At 36.1% G+C, this 6980-nt stretch overlaps 1 protein-coding gene across 1 annotated transcript in view; it reads right to left on the bottom strand.

Annotated features, from left to right (window-relative positions):
* Positions 1-6980, bottom strand: part of mms19 (MMS19 homolog, cytosolic iron-sulfur assembly component) — a 113290-nt gene that overhangs the window by 87427 nt on the left and 18883 nt on the right. The gene's annotated exons all lie outside the window — the stretch shown is intronic.

Here is a 6980-nt window from a genome sequence, read left to right as displayed (position 1 = left end):
GCTGACCTGTATAATGTACTCTATAAAGAACTTTATACTGTATTAATTGTAAGTTGGAGATTCTAGTCATTTTAAATGTTCTTAAACATATTTGAGACCAGGTGTTTTGGTCAAAATTGATTGATAAATCTGACTCCCATTTTGCAACAGGTAACATTATGGAGTCATTGATTCTAGACAATTTCTTGTATATTTTAGATAATAATTTGGGGGATTTAAGATTAAGGAACTCTAACACACATATTGGTGTTTCTAACAAAGTTTTATTAAGCTTAAATTTCTTTTTTATGATAGACTTAATTTGTTGATATTGTAAGAAGTATTTATTTTCAATGTCAAATTGTATTATTAAATTATTAAATGGAATAAAGTCTACACCTTCATATATGTGTTCCAGACGTTCAATTCCCTTGACTCTCCAACCTGGGAAATTTAACATATTATTTTCTTGTAGGATGTCAGGATTGTTCCAGATGGGTGTATGTCTACAGGGAAGTAGTGAAGATTTTGTCATTTTCAAATACTCCCACCATGCTGTCAGAGAAGAGCTAATACTGATGCTTTTAAAGCAAACATGTCTTTTTATATTTGTGCTAATAAACGGTAGATCTGAAATCTTAATATTATTGCATAAAGTTTGTTCTATGTCTATCCAAGTTTCATCTAATGTATTTGGATTTAACCACTTTGAGATATATTGTAACCTATTGGCTAAATAGTAGTGATAGAAGTTGGGAAGTTCTAATCCTCCGGTATCTTTAGATTTCTGTAATGCTTTTAAGCTAATACGTGGAGTTTTGTTTTTCCAAAGGAATTTAGATATCAAAGAGTCCAGTGACTTAAACCATTCAGTTGAAGGTTTATTTGGAATCATTGAGAATAAATAGTTTATTCTCGGCAGGACCATCATTTTTACTGAGGCAACTCTTCCCATAAGTGATATGGGCAGAGATTTCCATCTAGTAAGATCATCTTCAATGTTCTTTAAAATTGGGATATGATTCAATTTTATTAAGTCTTCCAATCTAGGAGAAATATTAATGCCCAAGTATGTAATGTTACCTGATTGTAGTCGTTCATTGAGAGAAGTATTAAACACGCAGTTTATTGGAAGAGCTGTGGATTTTGACCAATTTATAGAATAATCAGAAACTTTTGAGAATGAGTTTATTAATTCGATAACATTAGATATTGAATTTTCTGTGTTCTGAAGAAAAAGTAAAACATCGTCAGCATAAAGACTAATTTTATGTTCTATATTTCTACACAGTATACCTTTAATATCAGCAGTTTGTCTTATTGCTGCTGCTAAAGGTTCAATAAAAATAGCAAATAGTGCAGGTGAAAGTGGACATCCCTGCCTGGTCCCCCTCTGTAAACAGAAGCTTGAAGATATTTGATTATTTGTCCTGACACATGCTCTTGGTGAGTTATATAATATTTTTAACCAATTAATGAAATGGTCCCCAAAACCAAATTTACTCAATGTAGCAAATAAAAATTTCCAGTTTACCCTATCAAATGCTTTTTCTGCGTCCAAAGACAAAATAGCTGTTTCAGTATTTTTACTATATGAATACTCTATTAAATTATATAATCTGCGTGTGTTTGTGGTCGAGTGTCTTCCTTTTATGAATCCAGTTTGGTCAGGATGAATAATGAGAGGAATTATTTTCTCTAATCTTTTAGAGAGGACTTTACTAATTATTTTAACATCCACATTAATAAGAGAGATGGGGCGATAACTGGTAGGTAGTACTGGGTCTTTGCCTGGTTTTAATAGTAAACTAATGTTGGCTGAATTCATATGTGTTGGAAATCTGCCATTTTCTTCAGACTCAAGTAGCATTCTGTGAAATATTGGTTCCAGGATGTTCCAGAACTCTTTATAAAATTCTGCTGGATATCCATCTGGGCCTGGAGATTTCTTATTAGGCATGTTTTTAATGGCTTCACGGAGCTCATCTGATGTTAATGGTGAGTCTAGTTCTGAAGATTGACTACTGTCTAGTTTTGGAAGTATTACTCTCTCCAAGAATTGATTAATATCTTCATCTGTTGGATTTATTTGTGGAGTGTATAGAGTTTTATAGAAATCTCTAAAAACACTATTTACTTTTCCCTCGTCATAAGTTATGTTACCATTTGTGTCTTTAATACCATATATAGACGTTTTTTCTTTATTTAATTTGAGTTGATTAGCTAAAAAGCTACCGGATTTATTACTGTGTTCAAAATGTTCCAAGCGAAGTCTTTGTACTAAGAATTTGTTTTTTTTGTCAATACATTCATTTAGTTCTAATTTTATCTTGCGCAGTTTTTTCTGTGTTTCCTCTCCTTGTAAACTTTCTAATAATTTGATAGATTTCTCTAATTCCTCAATACGTTTATTTTCTTTTTTCTTTTTGTTTGTTGCGTAGGATATTATTTTCCCTCTCATAACTGTTTTCCCAGCCTCCCAGAGTGTACACGCTGATGTACCTGGCAAGTCATTAAACTCTAAATACGATGTCCATTCATTTTTAAAGTATTGTATAAATTCTTCATCCATAAGCAGTGAGGTATTTAATCTCCAGTTTATACTTTTTGGGATTTCTTTCTTATTATCTAAATTTAAAGTAACTGGTGCATGATCGCTGACAGCAATAGGGTGTATCTTAGTGTCTGAAATGTTGGTCAGCAATGAGTTGCTGATTATAAAATAATCCAGACGAGAGTAAGAGTGATGCACATGTGAAAAGAAAGAATACTCTTTACTATTAGGGTGAAGAGACCGCCATGCATCGCAGAGTCCATAATCACTCATGTACTGTTTAACTACATTTATGGATTGCCAACTGCGTTGAGCTCCTACTGCATTCAGCCTGTCTATTTTGTTATCTAGACCAAAGTTAAGATCACCTCCCAGTACCAGCGAGCAATCCATGTGATTTGATAGAGTAGAGAAAAGATCATGAAAAAAAGCAGCATCGTCCACGTTTGGCCCATATAAACTAACAATACAATATTTTTGACTGAGTATGGATAATTTTAATATTATATATCTACCTTGCGGGTCTATAACTGTGTCTAATATTGTGAAGTTCACATTTTTATGTATTAATATTGCTACTCCTCTCTGTCTTGAGTTATAGCAGGCTGAGAATACATGAGGAAACTCAGGAGATTTTAGCTCATCCACAGTTGACGGTAATTTATGAATCTCTTGGAGTAATACAACATCTGCCTTTAATCTTTTAATCTGGCTAAAGATTCTATTTTTTTTATGTTGGCTACCGGCTCCATTAATATTCCATGTGACAAACCTTAAGATACCCATATTTGTGCTTGTGAAAATATAATTAAACCACACCCATTATCACAAATATCAAAAATAGTATAACACCCAGACAATAACATAATCCTTAATGATTGATTATTTATGATTTATAGATAAACTAAGTGCTGTTTTTGAAGGTAAATCATGGATGTATTCCTTTATGAGGTATTTGTATGTATGTATATGGATATATATAAGCCTTTGTGCCTGTGTTCTAATAATTGTTGAGTCAGAAAAATAGAGACAAAAAAAAGAAAGTGAAATGATAATAAACACGTAAAGATAAAAGAAGAGAAAATAAAAAAAGAACCCCCTTACCACATTAAGTGTCATGCCACCGTGTACCACCACCATCTGTGTAACCCACCAACCGAGCTGTGCTGAAAAATTACATAAATATCTGGTAAGTAATATGAATATATATGCTTGCTAATAAATTTTAAGTAAAATTAGCAACTGAAGATCATACTTACCTTATTTATATTATTAATAGAGCCAGGGAGTAACCTCTGGATCTCTAAACAGCTGACCATTGATGTAGAGTTTGTCCACAGCCACAGCAGCTCTTCTGCCCTCGTTTATATTTTTCTTCCTAATCGGGAACAGGACGCGCCTTCTACTCAGAATCTCTGCAGGGAATTGGTCGTTCATGCTAAAGTTCGTGTCACGCAGTTCCCTACCTCGGCTTTTAACTTGTTCTTTCTGTTTGTAATGTTCAAACTTAGCTACAATCGGCCGCGGCCGATTGCTTCCAGGCTTCTTACCTCCGAGGCGGTGGACCCGGTGAAAAGTGATGGATTTAACCGCGTCACTCGGCAACTTCAGCTGATTCTGGATGAAGTCACGGACGGAGGCCTCAGGGACCTCGTCCGCTCGCTCCGGGATTCCCGAGAAGACTAGGTTGTCCCGCATGCTCCGGGCTTGGATATCCAGGATCGATTCTTTGATTTTTTTATTATCCCCGGATAGCAGCGTCATCTCCTCGGTGAGTTGTTTAACTGTCCCTCTCAGCTCCTGATTTTCACTAGCAAGTGATGCTACCTGCTGTTGACTGAATTCTAAAGACTCCCTGAGGCCTTGAAACTCTTTATGTAGCATCTCTACTAATGCTAGTCGGGCGTCCAAGCTAGTTAGCTTCTGGTCAATTGACTCCAGTATCTCCTTTAAACCTGAATCATCAGGAGACGGTGCCGTAACGCTGTCTGAGCTGCCCTGTCGATGCCGCTTAGCAGTGGGGATGTTAGCTGAATTGCTAGCAGCACCGGATGTTTCTTTAGGCTTACCCATGACTAAGCTGTCAAAACACTCGTCAACAAACAATTCCAGGCTCTCCAAAGTCTCCTCGTCCAGTTTGTTTGATCGAATGAAAAAAGTTTATTAGTAATATTTAGGACTTTCTTTCTTAATGATCTTATATTTAATTAAACAGTTTTTATTTAAATAAATACGGACTTACCAAAGTTTTATCATAATACTCACGCACAGTTTTTCCTAGTTCTCAGCAACAGCTCATTGCACCGCCACGCCCCCTGCTTGGAACCCTCTGGTTTACAAACTTGCTCATTGAAGACAGAAAAATCAAGAAATGCATATTACCCTGATTTCTTCTTTGAATGAGGAATAAAAATCATTACTTACTGTTTATGTAAAATAAAAATGAGTAGTTCTCTTCAACCTGTAAACATTGTTTGAACTAACACAATTTGATTATCAAACATTTGTAAAATAGTAATGATCATAGAGGATTGTCTTTTCCACTTGATTAATTCAAGAAAGAAAGTCTCAGGATGGGTCAAACTGTATTTCTGGATTCAGATCAATGAAATGACAGTTTCTGTCCCACAAAGTTCTTAAGGTCAATGATTTGACATCAGGTTAGGTTCACTACATTGTGTTTATGCTTTTTGATTTATTCCTATTTAACACATGGTCATTTGATCTGATTTACTATTTCATTGTTTCTGACTGAGTTTATTCTTTTATGTTATTATTCTGTGACATTTGACACAAGGTGATCTGATTTAGTATTTCTTTGTTCCTAATTATGTTTTGTGTTTTATATTTTTATTCCATGTGCTGTAATTATATCTTGTTACTTTTTATTTAATGCTATGATCTTTTTGTTAAGCACTTTTGTAACAGTTTCTGTTTTTATATGTGCTCTATACATAAATCTGACTCGACTTAAACTACGCTTTGATGTATGAAATACAAAATCAAAACACAATCAAAACTAGAGAAATTGCATTTCCTGTGAAAATGGACTGTACTTATATAGCGCCTTTATATCTTATTTCAAGATACTCAAAGCGCTTTACACTACCATCTGTGCCTCATTTACCCTTTCATACAGCACTCTACTAGATCTCTACAAAGCTAATTGAACAAATCATTATAAAGAAACTAATCAGTGCTTTAGATCACATTCATACACCGATGGGACCCACATCAGAGGCTATGATGGGTTCAGTGTCTTGCCCAGGGACACTTCGACATGTGACTGCTGGTGGATTTGAACCCCCAACTCTCGCATTGGAGGACGACTGCTCTACCACACAGCCACAGCCGCCCCAGATGTGTGAATGCTTATTGCTGAAAAACAGCTGAAATCAGCTAAAAACATGCTGAAATGTAGCTAAAATGGAAGATCAAGCCTAAGTTAGCAGAAGAAAGTAGAAAAAACACATATTTGCTGAGTGTGTTTTTAAATGAGCAGAAATAGCACAGACATAAATTAGCTAAAAAAGCTTATACAGTAATTAACAAGAAATAGCTTAAAAGTAGCTGAAATGGCAAAAAGAAGCTTAAATTACCAGAAGGAAGTAGAGAGAGCACATTTTTGCTTAATTTGGCTGAAAGAAGCAGAAATGTGCACCTGCATCTGCTGGTTTCAACTCCCAACAGCTGGAGAAAGAGGGGAGATAGTTTAGTGTTGTAATATGTCTACGTCTATTCCCTGCTAACCTCTGCTACTTTTGTCCTTCACTCCCCGCCTCATCCTCCTTCAATCTCCTGGAACCTGCTTTATTTGTAAACTTGCAAAAAGAAAGGAATATCTTTCTGGAAACTAATAAATTTGGATTACATACATACATATACAAATATACATACTGTTTTTCATGCTTTATATATATTTGTATATGTATGTATATGTATATGTATGTATATCTGCATTCTGCCGAGCGTGATCTTAAAGTCATCTACCTGGAAGCTGCAGCAGAGGTGTTCCAGCGGGCAGAAGAGGAAGCACTGCTCCCGGCTTAAGAGGAGAGGATGCCGGGCGGGGGTTATGGTGAGGCTATGAGCTAACGCTAAAGCCGGTAAACTCCCCATGCCGTCTCTCTTTCTGTCAAATGTCCGCTCGTTGGACAACAAGATGGATTTACTTCGTCTGAGAGCAGGCGCCTCAGAAGAGATGAAGAAGTGTGCGGTGCTTTGCCTCACAGAAACGTGGAGTACAAGCAAAACGCCGGACACAGTCTTCCAGCTGGATGACAGACTTTTTTTTCAAGCGGACCGCTGCAGCGAGCTAACGGGGAAATCACGGGGAGGCGAAGTATGCATTTACGTGAGTAAAAGTTGGTGCACGAACTGTACTGTTGTAAATAGCTCATGCTCGAAGGCTTTGGAGCAAATAACAGTGAAATGTCGGCCACATTAT

Source organism: Nematolebias whitei, chromosome 17 (assembly GCF_014905685.2).
Source record: "Nematolebias whitei isolate Nwh7 chromosome 17, NemWhi1, whole genome shotgun sequence".
Classification (NCBI taxonomy): domain Eukaryota; kingdom Metazoa; phylum Chordata; class Actinopteri; order Cyprinodontiformes; family Rivulidae; genus Nematolebias; species Nematolebias whitei.
Note: the sequence above shows the minus strand (reverse complement) of the source record. Positions and strands in the feature narration are given on the sequence as shown.